General features: G+C 39.6%; 1 protein-coding gene across 3 annotated transcripts in view; it reads right to left on the bottom strand.

Annotated features, from left to right (window-relative positions):
- STK38L (serine/threonine kinase 38 like) overlaps window positions 1-19,696 on the bottom strand; it is an 83,434-nt gene that overhangs the window by 41,170 nt on the left and 22,568 nt on the right. The window contains exon 1 of one of the 3 annotated variants that reach the window (XM_047066201.1): window positions 9,226-9,244. The exons of the other annotated variants lie outside the window; for them this stretch is intronic. The gene's annotated coding sequence lies outside the window, so the exon portion shown is untranslated. Of the gene's footprint in view, window positions 1-9,225; window positions 9,245-19,696 lie in introns of those variants that run through there. 3 annotated transcript variants of the gene reach the window in all.

Below are 19,696 nucleotides of genomic sequence, written 5' to 3'. Positions count from 1 at the left end.
AAGAAGGACTATAGTCTGGGCGCTGCAATCACTCCTGTTTGGGTGGGGTCTTAGGCTGTGTTTCCTGACTGGATGGGCTGCTGGCTGAACTCCATGTTGAGGTTGGCTGCAGACAGGCCTTTGTGGTTGGACAAGGCCTTTGGCTATGCTCTGTAATCAAAGAGACAGCAGGCTGTGCCCTGAGGTTGGGCAAGGTCTCGGGTTGTACTTCACATCAGGTAAGCTGTTGGCCATGCTCCACTGTTTGAGAAGGTTGCTGGCTGACTTCTCTGGTTGGGAGGGATCTCCATCTGTGTCCCGCAGTTAGATGGGCTAGAGACTGTGCTCCGCAGAAGGACAGGATTGTTGTCCAGGCTTCTGCATCAGGTGGGGCTGCGGGCTATGCTTCCCAGTTAGGTGGCTCCCTGCCTGGGGAGGCTGTGTTCAACAATCAGGGAGAGCCATAGGCTGTGCTCTCTTGCAGGGTAGGGCTGTGGGGTGGGCTCAGCAGCTGGGTAGTACCATAGACTGGGCTACAAGGCTATCCAGGCTCACTGTTCCCTGATTATGCAGTGACAGAGGCTACACTTAACAGTATACTTAACAGGGCTTCTGGTTTGGCTCCCTGCCCAAGCAGGGCTGTAGGATAGGCCCTGTGGCTGCACAGATTCTTTGGCCTAGTTTCTTGGTTAGGTGGGACTGGAGGCTATACTGAACAGTTGGGCAGGGTTGTGAATGTGCTTCCTGCATGGCTGGGGCCATAGTACAGGCCCCACACTTGGTATGGATGGTTGGCTAGGAACCCAAATAAGGCAGAACTGTCCATTAAGATCCCTAATAAACAAGGCCACTGTCCTGGCACTACAGATGGGCAGAGCAGCTGGCTGGGGTCTCTGCTCAGGCAGAGAACCACTGTAAGCAGGAATGTGGGCCACCAAGATCTGAGCACTGGGTGGTGTAAATGCCATCCCCCTTCTCTATCTATCTGATCCCTAGCAGTAGAGTCCTGCAGACTTTCCCAAGGATCCCTGTGAGGTGAGCCCCGAGTGGACATCCCCAGATGTATCCCACAATGCCGGAGGAGCTGGATGTCAACCGTGGGCTCTCCTTTTACCCACTGGAAAAACCATAGGCCCAGGGGGACCTTCTCGGTACAGCACTGTGCCGCACTGTGCGGTCTGGGGGAGGGGCAATAAGGTCACAGCATGTGGCTCTTCTCAGTCTCTGTGAGACAGCCTCACCCCTGGGTTCTGGGATTTTTATAATGGTGCTGTCTACTTGGAGGGGGGCTGAAGTTGGGGACAATCTATGTCACTAACTTGATGATATCACTCCCTGTGCTTATGTTAATTGGTAGGAATATAACACTTTCTGGTAGGGACTATAGCAATTTGTATTAAGAAACTAAGTTTTGTAGTTTTTTGACATAATAATTTCACCTTTAGGAATCTATCATAACAAAGTAATAACAACTGCAGCAAAAATTTATAGAGTTGTCTTTAAATCAAAGCATTATTTAAAATAGCAAATAAAACAAATGTTTAAAATTAGGTGAAATGAGGGGCGCCTGGGTGGCCCCTGGTCGGTTAAGCGTCTGACTTCTGCTCAGGTCATGATCTCATGGTTCGTGGATTCAAGCCCTGCATCGGGTTCTGTGCTGACAGCTCAGAGCCTGAAGCCTGCTTCAGATTCTGCGTCTCCCTCTCTCTCTGCCTCTCCCCCACTTATGCTCTCTCTCTCTCAAAAATAAATAAACTTAAAAAAATTTTTAAATTAGGTGAAAGAATTGATGGAATGATGATAGCAAGAAATACCACAGAAACACTGAAGAAAATTTCCCCCAAATATTTAACATGAGAAATAATATTAAGTAAACAGGATACAAAACTCTATCTAGAGGTTATATATGAACTCAAGAAAAAGGAAAAAGGGAGTCAATTATGGCATGAAATTATGGATAATTTAAATTTTGTGCTTTATCATTTTTTAAATATTCCAATTTTTCCATAAAGGAAAACCAATGATTTTTATAATAAGAAAAAAAGTATGTAAGAGTAATTGTGTGAGGGTAGACGCAGAAGCAGCGAAAGGGCATCAACCCAAATTTTTCAGCCCACGAAGGTGGTTTTCCAGGTACCACTGTACTTGGCAGTTTCTTCCTATGAACCAAATTCTCACTTCTGGTTTAGTGGAGGACTACGAGTCTGAGTCGTGGAATAAAATTAAACATACACCACAAGGCTAATGAGAATTCTGAAAAGTTTTCTAGTCGCGTCTTAACTTTTTAGGAAAACAGATTTTTAGTGGCTCCTACTTGTGCATGTTCACAAGGGCTCAAAGTGTTTGTCACTCTCTTCTGACACAGCTTTTGTACTGGGGACTCCAAAGGCCCATCACAGAATCAAAAAGCAGAGCAGCACAAATCTCCCCTAAATTAACCTCAAGTCTTATTTCAGGTAAGGGAGCTACTCCAAGATTCTAAGAAGAGACAAAATGAATGCTCTGGCTTTAAAGGGGCCCGCCCCCCTTTACTCCTTTTTTAAAGGACGCACAGCCTGATTCAACACACCAAAACAACCAAAAATGCCTAGTTTGTGCTAAAAGGTGAAGGTCTGGTAGGACCAGAGAAAACTAAAGGGATGACGCAGGAAAACAACGAGTGCTGACAGGCGGTGTGATACACTGTGAAGGAAATTTGGGGAGCAGCCCAAACACTTGCGTCACTCAGTGGCCCGACTGTAAGAGCTGATCTCTGAACTCCCATCTTTCACTTTCTTAAAAGGAAGCTTCTAACAGGAATCAGAACGGGAATGAGAGACAGAGACAGGAACAGACTGACATTCACCCAAATGAAACTTGAAAACAGGCTTAAGTGTAGGTGAGGATGTAAGATACAAACTTCCCAAACGTGACTTTAATTAAAAATATAAACTCCTAGTGTAATTTTCCCATACACTCAAAAATATGCAAAGCAGCCGCATCACTCAATAGGCTCAGGAGGGATGTGGATTCCTCCACTGTGCCAGTTTCTTTTAGATGCCTTACTTTTAGTTTTAAAATTACTGTATTATTTTGTTTGCTGCTCCTTGTCAAACGACAACCATTCACTGAAAGAGATCAGACTAATTTAACATAAGAGCAAGAAGCAGCAGTGCTTTTTGAGGGCAAAAACTGGATTAGACTAAAAATAAAACATGGTATCACTGAGCTTACAGTTTTAAGATGTAAGTAGCTCTGAGTTACTTTTAGTTATTTTGAGTCATCTAACTCTCCCAAGAGGCTTTTTGACCATCACAAGTGACCAACGAAAACTGCCCCCAGCTAAAAGCAGACTTACCATGTGACTCATAAGATTCAGATATTGTGTTAAGTATGACTTGCCTCCTGCAACCGTGAGAAAACCCAGAAGGCATCCACCCCATTTAAGACACCAGAGTACAAAAATCTTTAAAGCAGAAAAAAACATTTTTAGTGCTATTGACCTGTATTTCATTAACTAATTTAGTAATTAATACCTGAACAGTTGATTATCTAACTATCAAACAGGGTCAGACCATTTTATTGACTTGGGATCTTTTTTTTTTTTAATTTTTTAATGTTTATTTTTGAGAGACAGAGAGACAGAAAGTGAGTGGGGGAGGGGCAGAGAGAGAGGGACACACAAAATCTGAAGCAGGCTCCAGGCTCTGAGCTGTCAGCACAGAGCCCGACGCGGGGCTCGAACCCACAAACACAAGATCACGACCTGAGCCGAAGTCAGACACTTAACTGAATGAGCCACCCAAGTGCCTCCAACTTGAGATCTTTAAAACACAATCCTGATTTTATTTGGAAAACAAATATAGGAGAGGGGGGAAAATGCCTAAAATGGAATAAAAAGCAAATTGTATAGTTAGCTGTCATCAAGGATTTCCTGTAATTCAAATGAGTGTACAGGCAAATCCTCCCATAAATCAGTTTAGGAGTTCAATTCTGTTCAGCATTTTCTAGACTTCATCACATAAGGTCTAAGGTGGCAAATTTAGTTCACCAACGCGCAAGACTGTTAGAATCCCAGAACTTGAAAACAGAAGCTATGTGATCCAGCCCGTCTCCCTCATTTTACACAAGCACAGCCCACGGTCACGTGGCTATCTGGTGGAAAAGCCTGGACTAGAACCAGCTACACGACCTTCAGGTGGAGCTCCCCATCTAGCCGAGAGTCGACAGAGTGTGGTGGTGGGTCTAGGACTCTGAATTACCCTGCAGAGAAGCTGGCTGTCTGAACACTGACAGCCGGGGCCAAGTCCCAGACTACACGGTATCTATTAGCTCTAACGCTGATGTCCATGTCGAACACTAAATCACTGCTCACTATCTTATGATTACAGATCTGTGGATCAAATCACTGGTTTCTGCCTGCTTTTTGGATGACTGAAGAATGACATTTTTTACTGCAAACTTTCTAAAAAACCAAAATATTATGACTAAAGCTTTCTTGAAAGCGATTAGGATTTCGATGACAGAAGTTAACCACTATTAAGTGATCTAAATTTAGCCTGAACCCTACCTCTATCTATAATTATTTCCTTATAAAACTATTCCCCAAAGTGAGGTTTTCAAAATCTATTATACCCTACGGAATCACGGGCACTCCTTGTCCCTGACACCTGAGCCTGAAGGCATAATATAAGAATATATGTCCATATAAGTGGACATATATTCAGAAGTCTGGAATCTGCCGTAGGTATTCTATAACATGAAATAAGGTTTCTAAAATACAAAAATATACTTCTTTCCTTCTCAAACTGGAAATATCTTTTTTCTATTTATGAAAGTAAAACATTTCCTGTAAAAATGTGAAAATATCCAGAAGTATATAAATTGCAACATGAAAGTGACCTCACATTCCTACCTCCCATAATATCCAGTTTTAACTGCTGGGTAACAGACTGGCATTACACTGCCTGGATTTAAATTCTGGCTCTGTCACTTATGAACTCTGAGAGCTCTCAGGGTGTCAGTGTCCTTATCTACAAAACAGAGATAATAACAGCATGTGAGAACTGAAAACTAGTGTTTATTAAGTACTTTACAAAGTGTAGGTATTGTTCCAAGCACTTAAAACATACTAACGAATTTTAATAAAGTGGTTGACGGATATATGATATATGTTAAAGCACTGAACAGTGCCTGAGCCTCAGTCAGGTGCTCATTAAATGTCAACTGTTGTTATGATGTTCCCAAATTTTAATGCACACAAACACACACATATATATGGTTTTACTACAAAATGGCTCATGTAAACTGTTTTGTAACTTGCTTTTTCCCTTAATGTCTTAATATAAAGATACACTTTACCTTTTTTAAGAAGCACACGGTAATAACATTTTCCAACATACAATGAGTTGTTTTGCACTAGACACTGTGCTTTTTGTGCATCATCTCATTTAACCCTCATATGAACCCTAAAAAGGATGTGCCATTAATATTCCTACATATTAGGAGGAAAGAAAAGACTGAACTGTATTAAATAACTTGCCCAAGATCATACAGCTAACTGTGGTGGAACTAGGATTTGAACTTAGCATAGCACACTCCATTTTCTGTAGTGCCATAGTTTTGAGCCAATGTCCACTAACAGACGTTTAGATGGCTCCCATTTCGGGGAGGTATTGTTAGCAATGCCGCAGTGAACATAGTCGATCACAGATTGTGCATTTTTTCTCTAATTTCTTTATTATATTCTTCTAGACATGCAATTGCTGAGTCAAAGAATATTCACATTTTAAATTTTGATACATACTGCAAGAGTCCTTTCCAGAGACAGGGCCAATTGACCATCTACATTTAGACAAACAGATGTCTAATATATGAGAAAGCCAACACTGGGCACTGTCCATCTTTTTAATCTTTGCCAGCCTGATAGGTTTAAAGAAAATTTTACTTTTGCTTATATATTTCTTTGACTAAAATGACTTAAGCATATTTTCATATTTTTAAATAATTATTACTTCTTTTATAAGCTGTCTGATTTAAGTTCCTTGCCCACTCTTGTATTGAAAAATTCACTCTTTAACAGTGTCAAACTATATTTTAACAATATAATTATCAAAGCTCATTTTGAGCTATTTTAAATAGCTTAAATTATACCTTAAAGCCAATATTTAAATAATTTCAGTTTATATAACTTAAGAAATAAGTCAAAGCAGGCTTTAATTCATGCAAGAACTATAGTTATTATATTAGAAGCAGGATACCTTCCTATAAATCAATAAGATCAAATCAAAGCTGTCAGACGACTCAAAGGTTGACAATGTAAAGTAGAAACAGTTTTCCAAACTAAGTAAGATTTCTGTTATTGGGATGTTACATTAAGACCCTATTGTTTAGGCCCTATTTATTTAGACCAGCACATATAATTTCTTTTTTTTTTTTTTAATGTTTATTTTTGAGAGAGAGAGAAAAAAAAATACAAGTGGGATATGGGTGGAGAGAGAGGGAGACACAGAATCCGAAGCAGGCTCCAGGCTCTGAGCTGTCAGCATAGAGCCTGATGCAGGGCTCGAACTCACAGACCGTGAGATCACGACCTGAGCCGAAGTTGGACACGTAACCGAGCCACCCAGGCACCCCTATAATTCTGTTTTAAAATCATGCCACTTTACTCTTCAGCAGAAAACTTCCCCTCATAGATAATGATTCTCTGGGAAGCAATTAACCAATGTCCTTATTGTCACTATCAATCCTGTCATCATCATGGCTACTATTCACTAAGCACCTTACCTTCTCTGTGCCAGACAATACTGTGTGCATTACCTCACTTAGTCTTCACAACAACTGTATGAGGTAGGTACTATTTCCCCATTTAACAATTGAGTAACTGAGGCTCCAACAAGTTAAGTTAGTTGCCAGGGGCCCCTCGATTAAAAAGTGGCAGAGCTGGGATCTGAATCCTGTCTGACTCCCGGACTATGGTTCTCTTGTTCTAACATCACTCCTACCCTTTACGATCAGACTCAACTAGTTCAACAAAGCTAAAGCCAAAAATAAATCTTTTAACCTCCTAAAGACAACTCAAGAGAACTACTGGTCACTTCTCACATGATCAGCTTACTTATTCTTGATAAACCTGAAGTCACAGTATAGTTCCTGGTTTTATAGAAACTTAAAAGACTCAACTAGCACATCTTACCAGAAACAAGGCTATGTTAACCTTCCTCCCACTCGACATGCCTTCTTGCCCAAAAAGCTGTACAAAGCGTTTAAAGAGTTTTATCATCTCTTTTGGGAACCTTTGCAATCATTTCACCGATTATTTAAAATATGTATTGTCTATCCTATGCTGTCCTCATCTCTTTGTCTAAATAGGGGGAAAAGTACCAGAATGGTTTACTGCGTGAGCAGGAAGACTAACCAACACTGAGTGGCAGTCAGAAACCCAGCAAAGTTGCCATATTAGGGGTGAAGTCCAGGTTTAAGCTGCGTCTAGATGGGTTCCCAGGATCCCTGAAATAACCTCAGAAAGCCAGAAAAGTCTCCAGAGTGGTGACAAAGGAGACCCTCTTATCTGTTTGGCAGCCTTACAATTAGAAAGTTCTTCTTACATCTAACCTAAATCTCTCCTGCTGAAATTCAAACCCAACTATTTTTCTCAAGTTCTCCATTAAAATTAAGAACTTCAACTGCAGCAATTAACTTGCCCCAATTCTCACAGCAAATAAGAAAAATGTAGCTAGAATCAGCACTGATTTCTTTTGATTCTTGTCATTGCATTAATCCAAACTTCTTAAATTTTCAGTCCATTTTGCTAAGGGAAAAACTGCTTGTCTCCCTCAAAACAACTGCGAAACTGGAGAATAAAGTTGCCCTTCTGAAATCTTCATGACTGGTATTTATTTAAGAAAAAAAAAAATGGAATCCCTTCACAGTGCTTTTAAAGATGTTTAATTAGTAAAAATAAAACCGTGGGTAAATTTAATCCACTACTTCTATGTCGGGTACAGTGCTACATGTTTCCCACGCATGACAGTCTTTCATCTCCACAGCAATCCCATGAGGTAGAAGTTTCCAGACTCACAAATGAGGAAACTGAGACTTAGTTAAGTTGCCACTCCAAAGACATACAACTAGTAAGTGGAACCCAGTTTGCCTCATATCAGGGCCCAAGCTCACAACCCATTTAACTAGACTGTCTCTCATCTGACTTTTACTTTCAAACGGGTAAGCCCTGCTTTATAGAGTACTTTGTTACTGAACGCACCAGGCTCATTATTACAAATTTGACTTTCCTTGCCTCTTTCCATTATAAAATGTGTGGAAAAATAACATCCCACACTTTCACAAAACTAAAGACAGTTGTACTTAAGTGTACAGTGCCATTTATTTATTTATTTTTAAATATCATGTTGTACATCTTTATTTTTTTTAAGATTTTAAGTAATCTCTACATCCAAAGTGGGGCTCGAACTCACAATCCTGAGATCAGCATCTCATGCTCTACCAACTGATCCAGCCAGGTGCCCCTGGTGGGCATTTTTCAAAAGCTAAGAAAAAAATATGTGCACAAAGGCTCAGGTATAAGTATGACCATCCACAGAACTTTTGCACTAGATAACCATCTGATAACAGTCCATTTTGAGACTCTTCTCTATTCCATTAATCAATCTATTCATTCATTCATTCTTACACCTAAACCAAACTATTTTTAGAGCTGTAAAATAAAACAAACAAAAAAAAACCAGGTTTTGACACCTGCTTAAGCAAGCCTCTCTCCTTTTTCCTTTGTTTCCCCTCCCCCAAATTTTTACATTCTTTCATATGAATTTTAGAATCTGCTCTAAAGTTCAACTAAAAATATTGTTGGGGGGGGCGCCTGGGTGGCTCAGTCGGTTAAGCGTCCGACTTCAACTCAGGCCACGATCTCACAGTCCGTGAGTTCAAGCCCCACGTCGGACTCTGGGCTGATGGCTCAGAGCCTGGAGCCTGCTTCCGATTCTGTGTCTCCCTCTCTCTCTGCCCCTCCCCCGTTCATGCTCTGTCTCTCTCTGTTTCCAAAATAAATAAACGTTAAAAAAAATTAAAAAAATATATTGTTGGGATTTTAACCAGGTATCTTCTTTTTGGAAAGAGGAAAAAATATGGTTTAAACTAACCCAGCATCAGCCTATGGCTTCAAATTACCATTTTGATTTTGGTTTTCTGCCAAGGTATTTCTGCCACCTGGGGGACAAGTATCCAGATTGAAGGTTAAGGTTTTTTACTGACCCTTTTAAAAAGCGGCATCCAGGGGCGCCTGGGTGGCGCAGCCGGTTAAGCGTCCGACTTCAGCCAGGTCACGATCTCGCGGTCCGTGAGTTCGAGCCCCGCGTCGGGCTCTGGGCTGATGGCTCGGAGCCTGGAGCCTGTTTCCGATTCTGTGTCTCCCTCTCTCTCTGCCCCTCCCCCGTTCATGCTCTGTCTCTCTCTGTCCCAAAAATAAATAAAAACAAAAACAAAAAAACGTTGAAAAAAAATTTAAAAAAATAAAAAGCGGCATCCAAACTTACAGTGTCTGTTATTGATTACAGAAAACAAAATAAGATATTCAATGAACCTAGGAAGTGGTGTTTGCAAGACAGGGCTTCAGGATGACCAAAGATAAAAAAATAGAAGAAACAAGCTAAGCTAATAGTTCCACTGGCAAATACTTGGCATCATTATCACCTGCTATACATGAGACCCTCTGCAGGTAGGAAGAGACCCAAATAGTGAGAGAGATGACATGAGCACTTTAAGATCCCATAATATATTTTATTAAGTTTTTAGTTATTTTGAGAGACAGAGAGAGAGAGCACGCATGTGCATGAGCAAGCAGGGGAGGAGCAGAGAGCGGAAGAGAGAGAATCCCAAGCAGACTCCACGCTGTCAGCACAGAGCCCAACGCAGGGCTCGATCGCACAACCAGGAGATCATGACCTGAGCCGGTATCAGGAGACAGATACTTAACCAACTGAGCCACCCAGGCACCCCAGATCCCATATTATTTTTGAAAAAAGCAAGACTAACTCACAGAAACAATTAGTGCATGTGACAAACAAGCTTGAGTGGGCCTTTCTGACATAAACAGTGCTTCAGAACAGGGAAAGATCGCTGTAGGCTGCCGTGCCCAACGGAAACTAGTAAGTTGGGTAGCTCAGCTCGAGCTTACCTGAATGCTGCACAGTAATCAAAATGTAATGACGTCGATTTTTTTAAAAGCCCATGTAAAGAAAAATAGCGATGATCTCAATTTGGTTCCAAACTTGCAGCACCCTAATAAAAGGGCAGATACCCTCCAGGCAAGCATCTCCCAGTGCTCTTGCTGTAGCTACTCCACATGATATGCTCGAACCGTGGCCAGCACCAGATAAACCCAATGGAAAACCCCTCCAGATACTTGGTGGCTCCAGGGGCTACTTGGTACCGGAACCCTATCCTATTCTCCCATATGCGACCTGAAAAGTCCCCACTCCATAAGACTTGCTCCACGAAAACCTCCACCCAGTCTCCTAACATCATGGAAATTTACTAGTTCACACAGAAGACCTAGTATGTGGGCTCATCTATTTGTGGAAAGAGGTAGCTCTTTCCAAAATTATTGAGTCAGAAAATTTTACTGGCACTAGACTTGTTTAAAAAAAAAATAATAATAATAATTTTTTTTTTTTTTAGTTGAATAAACAGGATGAACACTGTATCTCCTTCCAAGGAGAGGAAAAAAAAAAAAAAAAAAACACTGCTAAACATAAGCTGGGAATATTGGTTGGGAGGAATTAGGGTGGAAGGAACCTTTTTTTTTTTTTTTAATTTAAATCATATGCAAACTCCAAAGTTAATTAATTTTAAAATCATTATTAAATAATGCAAAGCAAGGCATCTGAGTAGTTTCTTTACCACACTGACATGCCAGCAAGCACTATTTGGGTATTTAGGAAGGGCATTTTCTTTGAAAATGAGTAGAAAACTTACCTGTCATTTGGTATTAAGGCAGTTTCACTAAAATTAGGTAGTTAAGACTATTTAACCCTCTGAAATTCTTTCCTTCCAGTCCTTCATGCTGTTTATACTCCTTAATTATTAGTACTTTAAATTAAGCAGAGAACACAGCAGGGTGTGAACGTTTTCACACACGAGCCTCAGAACTCCATTTCTAATCAGATACATTGCAAATCATAAAACATTACTTCACTTGATACCCTACAGCTTTTATTAAGTGAAACTGGGAAGGTTGGTGGGTTGTGAATTTTTAGAAGTGAAATAAATACTCTATATAGTTCCCCAAATACTTTAAGAGTTGTGAAGGTCAGGAGTGCCTGACTCTTGATTTCGGCTCAGGTCATGATCCCAGGGTCATGGGGTAGAGTCCTGCTTTGGGCTATGCACTGAACCTGGAGCCTGCTTGGGATATATTCATTCATTCTCTCTCTCTCTCTCTCTCTCTCTCTCTCTATCTCTCTCACCTTCCCCTTCTCTTTCTCACTCCCTCTGCCCTCTCCTCTGCTCACACACTCTCTCTAAAATAAAAAATAAAAATAAATTTTAAAAAGGAGTGGTGAAGGTCAAATGGAAGAGGTGAAGGTCAAATGGAAGGTACAAATGGAAGAGGTCAAAAGGCAGGACACTACTCGATGTACCACACTGGAACCCGTTGTACGTGCACTAGAACATGATAAAAATTCTGTATCCAGGATAGTGGTTATTTCTGGGAAGGAGGATAAAAGGCATCTCAAACTCTATAGTATTTTGTTACTTAAATAAAATCCAAGGCAAATTTGGCAAAATAATAATTTCTGTGCTGCAGACACGTGGACGTTCCTTATACTTCTCTGTATAACTGCATATGTTTACAATTCATAACACCATAGGGTATCTTATTTTCTACTATTTTCCTTATTAATATTGTCACAGTCTCCTGTCTTCCTTACACCTCCATCTAACAGTTTCAATAAAAAAGCACAACTCTCCAGGGACAAAGGATGTCAGAGAGAAGGGGGCAGTGAATGAGCGGCCCTGGGAATAGCTGGGTAGAGCACGGAGAGAGAAGCAGGGCAGAAGACCACCACTCACCAGGGGCGGGGGGGGGGGGGCACCAAGGTCCGCAGTGAGGCGTCATTATTTTGTTTGAAGTATCATGACTTCCCAGAATACCAGAGACATCTATATAGATATATATTTAAAGGCCTAAAAAACATATCCCATACATACTAAAATATTTCCAGATGAAATAACATCACATCAAGGATTTGCTGCAAAATAAATATGAAGGGAGTAGGTGGGGGTACAGATGAAACAGAACTGGTTACGATTTGATAACTGTTTAAGCTGGTGATGCTACATGGGGAGACATTATACTCTCCTTGGGTATACATTTAAACTCTTCCATAATAAATTTTTTAGGAAAAAAAAACCTAAAATAAATTATTTAATTTTTACCGTGTTAAAAGTCCTGCCCCATTGGCTCAGAGCCTGGAGCCTGTTTCCGATTCTGTGTCTCCCTCTCTCTCTGCCCCTCCCCCGTTCATGCTCTGTCTCTCTCTGTCCCAAAAATAAATAAACATTGAAAAAAAAAAAAATTTAAAAAAAAAAAAAAAAAGGGGGCGCCTGGGTGGCGCAGTCGGTTGAGCGTCCGACTTCAGCCAGGTCACGATCTCGCGGTCCGGGAGTTCGAGCCCCGCGTCGGGCTCTGGGCTGATGGCTCAGAGCCTGGAGCCTGTTTCCGATTCTGTGTCTCCCTCTCTCTCTGCCCCTCCCCCGTTCATGCTCTGTCTCTCTCTGTCCCAAAAATAAATAAACGTTGAAAAAAAAAAAAAAAAAAGTCCTGCCCCATTGCAATGTGTTAGACCCGTGCATGGCAGGGGGATCAGACAGGCCAGGGTTGGTCCTGACGCTACCACTAGTCAGCTGTGTGCCCTGACCTTAGTCACTCAAGTGTCTTCAGTGTTGAGTTTACCCATCTGAAAAAAATGAAAGGGCTGGATGAGATAATATTAAGTTCCCTTTTAACTATAACATGATTATTGGGTTTATAAAACTGACTTGCCGTTCCTGTATAATACAATTAAGAACTGCAAATGTTATAAACAGAGGGTTACTGGAGGGGTTGCGGGGGGGGGGGGGTGGCCTAAATGGGTAGGGGCATTAAGGAATCTGCTGAAATCATTGTTGCACTATATGCTAACTTGCTAAGTTAAAAAAAATAAACTAAATGAAAAAAAATAACTGCAAACGTTATTAATGATACACTATGGCCAACTGGGAGTATCTTTGATCCCTCATTTATTTACTTATTGACAAACATTTAGGGAATGTGTATGATGTGCCAGGCAGTGCTACATGTGGGCAGAATACAAAGTTAAATGACACAGAATCCCTGTTTTCCAGATCCATTTGAATCATGAGACAGATGTATAAACAAATGACAATACAATGGGTAAGAAGATAGCGATGATGGAGCTGAAAATGCCAAAGGCCTTCACAGGGTGAGAGAGCAGGGAATTGTAAATAATCTTATATGTAGAAGGAGAGAGAAAGTTATGTGGCAGGAGAGGACACTGGCTAAGAAAGTAGGGACCAGACCGAAAAGAAGCATCAATGTTATACCAAGGAATTTGGATGGTATCTTGAAAAGTAATAAGGAAGCCATTTTAAAGATTGTAAGCCTGGAAATGATGAAATCCAATCTACACTTTAGACAAACTGCTGGAGCAGGAGTATAGATTCGGTGGTGGTTCGTGGTGTTTGGGGAACAAAGGAGGGAGTCAAAGAAGGGAGGGACGCTCACCTAGCTGCTAGGAGGTAACTACAATGGTCCAGCAAGACATGATGACGCTTGATCCAAGGCAGTATTAGTGGACATCACTGAGATATTGTTACAGCTTTAGAAATGCAGGTTTTAGATATTCTACTATATTCCCCAACCCCTCCCCGCCCCCGCACCAGCTTTCAAGATAATATACAAGCTACAGCATGAAATATCTATTTATCACTGGTGGGGTACTAGCTTCAAGCACAGTGCGTAGCACATAGGAGGCGCTTAATAAATGTGGGTTATGTGTTGAATGTGACAAGTTTTAATGAACTAATGAAACACACAGGGTCACATGGTACCAGTGGTTAAGTCTCTGCTCACTGGATATTGGCAATGATTTGATAGAAAGCCTAAGTAAGGGAAGATGGAAATTCTTTTTCAGGTGATTTTTATGCCCCTCTCTAACCCTCCCATCATCCCTCCAGATTTGTAGACAATATCAGCAATGATCCTCTCTGTCATTTCTTAAAATCATGGAGTGGATAGTTAATTTGTTGTTATTGAAAAGTTAGACTACTCCTATGTGTAGACTATAATAGAAGACTTTTTTCCCATATATATTACATAGTATCTTTTAAGAACCAAAAAGGGTACTTCTAAGAAAAGTATTAGAAGTACTCATCAGTACTAGGTACTACAAACCATATAAACTTTTGTTCCAAGTTTTACAAAACAAAAGTAATATTTTTCCTGAAACCATTATCTTTAGTTGAATAAAAATAAAAAGTAAAGCACAGAAAAGTAGATCATCTAGACAATGTCCTGCTGTTACTGACTGTTACTCAAATTAGAAAATTGTGCCCTTTAATTACTACCTTCTTATAATTTCAGATTTTCTCAGCAGTCTGTGGTATTAAACATTAAAACTTATAAATTTTATTCTACTCCAAACCTGTAACTTTTAAAAATGTTAATATCATCCCAAATGTCATTGGCAAAAATAAGAATATGTAATTCATAAGTAACTGAACATTAATTATGTGCCAGATAATATGCTTAACATTTTATATATACTTTATACATATATACACACTCAATCTATACCATTTGATCTTGACCCTCACAGTAACCCTAAGAAGGGGTACATAAAGTTACTGCCATTTTGCGGTGGAAAAAAATAGGGCTCAGAAAAGATGTGTATAACATTATCCAATGTTATATAACCAAAACAAGCCTGTTAAACTCAGTAGCCCAGAACTTTTTGCCACCATGCAGGACTGACTGCCTCTCACAAACCGTGAGGTGGGTAGACAGGTATTATTATCCCTGTTTCAAAGGTGAAAAACCTGAGGTTCAGAAAGTTGACAAGACTTGCCTAAGGTAACACATTTAGAAATGGAACCATCAGGTCAGGCTCCTAGTTCAGTCTCTATCGCTCTACCTCTTATGCTGGACCTGTTCCATGAAAAAAATCATAACCACTCCATGGGAATCAGCAAAGTATCAAATCGCCCCACCATTGTTTTTAAAAAAATCAAATCAAATCAAATCAAACACAAAATGGTTTTGTCAATATAGCCTAAAGGTCATGAGGTTCTATTTAAAAAAAAAAAAAAAAGCCAGTAAAGTTTCTTTTTGACACATCAAGGCTACCTCACCTCAAATCATAAAAGGAGCTAATTTAGAAGATAGCATTTTTAAAATTTCTAATGTGTGCATTTATTTTGTTTTCCCAATATTTATTTGCTTCTTCTACAGTCCACATTCAACTTCCAAAGTTTTCAGTACTTATCAGAGACTTGGGAAAAGGTTAAAGAGCAAGTTTCTGTCCTCAGCCCACAGAGAAAACAATGTCTACAATTAATCCTCACAGAATCTACTCCCAAGTAGCAAGCAGGTGCAATAATTCTGGTTCACTATGTGTATCTGGAGCAGAGGTAGTAAAAAAAACGGGGGGGGGGGGGGGAGAGGGTAGAGAGAAACATAAAAACTAAAAAAAACTAAACTAAACTAAAAACTGGGGGATTCCTTTCTTCCAAGTGACTTACATCTTGTAAGGCATCTGGCTGTTGACAAGATGATCCTGCCCTTGAATACAAGGAAGTTGCACCCAGTCTCACAAAGCACAGATTCAATCACCCTAAACAGAAGTCTGGACTTCCCTCCAAGACAAATATGGAATTCAATCTGTGTGATGCCTTGAATGTGGCTAATTAATTTGCAATCCTTTATTATGACCATACAAGGGCGGGAAAAGAGCTACCTTCTTAGTCTGTCCTTGACAGGGAAGCAGTAGAGGAAAAAGCTTAACATTTAAATCCCATAGCAAAGTTTTAAAACTTTTCCATTAAGATACACACCCTAGCTGAGTCATCAGCATAATACCCTACAGCCGATCACCTCAGTACTAACTCTGCCTCCTATACATGGTTGTCCCAACTCTGTGCTAATTCTACTCAAAACAGAATGGGCAAGGAGCTATACCTTGTTTTAACCCTATGATTTTTAGAGGAAATGTACTGACCTTAACTTACCTAAGTACTTGATCTAGAGTTAAATGAATAAAGAAACCACAGCTGAATGAAAATCGTATCTGAAATAGCCAAAGCAATAACAGCAACCTAAAGAAAATTGTTTCATGAACCAATGAGAATGTTTTAAATCCAAAATAAAGATTATGAGGAGGAAAATTCTCTTAACCTAAAAGTACTTGAACCCATCTACCACATGGAAAATGTGTCCCATTCTTTCACTATCACATTAAAAACCAAAAGTTTTAGGGGGGCACCTGGGTGGCTCAGTCGGTTAAGCGTCCAACTCTTGATTTCGGCTCAGGTCATGATCTCACAGGTCATGGGACTGAGTGGGGCTCTGTACTGACAGCGTGGAGCCTGCTTAGAATTCTCTCTCTGCACTACCCCCCAACCCTCACACTCACACACTCTCTTTCTCAAAATAAATAAACTTAAAAAAAAAAGGTTTAGGTGAATTCTTCTCTTAAACTAAAAATTAATTAATACTTCTTCAGATACCAATTGCTATATATCTTATGAATCTACTTCTAAGATTCTGCAACAAGACTGCCTGAGTGAATCCGTGATGCTACTCTTGTTATCTGTGTGATCTTGGAGAAGTAAATTCATTGAGTCTTTGTTTTTTCATCAATCAAAGGGGTCCTTGTGACTTAACATAGTTAAGTGGTCAGTTTGAAGAAACTATTATTACCATTTCTATCATCACTGTTGTTAACTTGACAAATTATACTCTTAACATGTCCATTTGCCATCCTCCAGCATGCAGAAAATCTACCGAAAGATCATTAGATCTCTGAACTGCCACTAACCTAAAGAAAATAATACACTGACAGTTTGGTCAGCAAGCTACATATTTCAAAGAACTTAAGTCTGTGATTTAACATCATAGGGACTCAACTCTAATAATAGTTCAGGATTCATCTGAATTATCTTATGGGCAACTGTTACAGATTTCAAGCCATCTCTAAGTTACTAGTATTAAACTTTTGAAATTATGAAGCCAAAAATATTTTGTATTCAAAATAAACACGTTACACTTGGAGAGACAGATGCATCTACAACTAGGCCACAATAAAGAAAATAAAACTACAGTAATTCAAGCAGAGGATTAAATAGCTTAATTTTCCCTGGGGTTAATAAAAAAACAACAGCAACAACAAAAAAAATAGTACTGAAGATTGAAAAATTAGTTTATGAAATATAACATGCGCCATGAATGTGCCATGGTTAATGAATACGTACGTATTCAAGATTTTGTAAAAAACTTAACTCATATTAAAATTTATAAACATTAAAATACTAAGGTAGAAAAAACCACACTAGCATCATAGAATGAAAAATACGCCACCAACTAGTAGAAGGTATTTGCAACACTTAAAAACAAAGAGTCAAATATAGCAAGGGTAATATAGTATTAATAGCTATTCTTAAATAGTTCTTACTATGTATTAGGCACTATTCGAACCAATATGAGTGTATATTAAATACATGAAGAATTTCTATGAATCAATTAAAAAAACACAAACAAGAAAATGAAAAGTGAGCAAAAACCTCAATAGGAATTTCACAGAACGCAAAACACAAATGGTCCATAAACATAAAGAAAGATGCTCATCTACAATTCTAATCAAGGAAATGAAAATTAAAACCCCAATGAGGTATCATTTCATGCCCCTAGATCAGCAAAAACTTAAAAGGCTGTCAATATCTATTGTTGCTGAGGAAGTAGAATAGGAACTCTCATCCTCTGCTGGAGAAGGAACAACTGATTTAGAGAACAGTTTGATACTACTCAGTAAAGTGGAACACACCCAATGACCAAGCAATTGCACTCCCAGACATATGCCAAAAAGATACACATGTGGTACAGGGGGCATTACAATGGCCACTGGAGCACTGTTCTTACAGATAAGAAACAAAACAAAACAAAACACAACACAATGACCATCAACAAAAGTGGAACAACAACAACAACAACAAATATTGTAGTATATTTATATAATTGAAAACTATACAACAGAGAAAATGGGCAAAGTACCACTACATGGATGAACCTCAGAAACATAAAGTTGGGGGGAAAAGCAGCAAGTCGTAAAATATGCACCATGTGTTTCCATTTATATAAAGTTCAGAAACAAGCAAACCTAAAAAATAATATTCACTCAGTGGGATAGATTTCTAGGTGGTGAAACTATAAGTAAAGCAAGGGGACGCTTACCAAAAATTAAAGACAACTGTGGTTTACCACTGAGAGAAGGAAAGGCATAAGGGAAGCTTCTGGGATACTAGCAAAGTTGTATTTCTTAACCTCCCTAGAAATTACTTAGGGGGTTATTTCATTATTTTTCCTTACACTGCACAGATACATTGTATGTTCTCTTTTTCTTTTTTTTAATTTTTTTTTTTTTAACGTTTATTTATTTTTGAGACAGGGAGAGACAGCATGAATGGGGGAGGGTCAGAGAGAGAGGGAGACACAGAATGTGAAGCAGGCTCCAGGCTCTGAGCTGTCAGCACAGAGCCTGATGCGGGGCTCGAACTCACGGACCGCGAGATCATGACCTGAGCCGAAGTCGGATGCTTAACCGACTGAGCCACCCAGGCGCCCCTGTTCTCTTTTTCTTTTTAATTTTTTTAAACGTCTATTTATTTTTTGAGAGACAGAGACAGAGCATGAGCTGGGGAGGGGACGGAGAGAAGGGGGGAGTCACAGATTCCAAAGCAGGCTCCAGGCTCCGAGCTGTCAGCATAGAGCCAGAAGTGGGGCTCCAACTCATGAACCACGAGATCATGACCTGAGACGAAGTCGGATGCTTAACCAACTGAGCCACCCAGGCACCCCACATTGTATGTTCTCTTATGTTCTCCTACTGACACACTTTAAATTTAAACAAAAACAATTTAATATATTCCTTTTAGAAGAGTTGTGGGTAAGTCTACATAATGCATCCATCATTGAAACAATGTAGACATTTCAGACTAAGAAAGTAACCAGAATAAAGAACGTAAGAAATAACTTAAAATCTGCAACAGAAAAAATCCTGAAAATTTACAATGGAGTCAAACTCATTCACAAGCAGAAAAACAACAAAGTAATGATATAAAGCATCTTTTGTCCACGTGTGTTCTACAAAACACTTCTTCTTAAATGTCTGAAGGAAAATGGCTTCTAAGAGTGAAATAAATTGGGGGAATAATGGATTAAACAAGTAAATCTCCTAAAGAACCATCAGAATTTCCCAAACTCTTTGATCTGGAATCTTTTAACACGGTGAATCACACAGTAATTGATTCTTTAAGGACTTGTGTTTCATATAACACAAATAGGGAAACATTTTATAACACGGAGGTCACACTGGATACAATATTACCCCCAAGACTCAGGTCAGAGCAGGAGAAAAACAGTCTAGTAAAAGATTTTAGATGTCTAAGTCTC

The sequence above is a fragment of the Lynx rufus genome, unplaced genomic scaffold (assembly GCF_022079265.1).
Source record: "Lynx rufus isolate CCGP_SWC_20201006 ecotype Redwood Valley unplaced genomic scaffold, mLynRuf1.p SCAF_7, whole genome shotgun sequence".
Lineage (NCBI taxonomy): Eukaryota > Metazoa > Chordata > Mammalia > Carnivora > Felidae > Lynx > Lynx rufus.
Note: the sequence above shows the minus strand (reverse complement) of the source record. Positions and strands in the feature narration are given on the sequence as shown.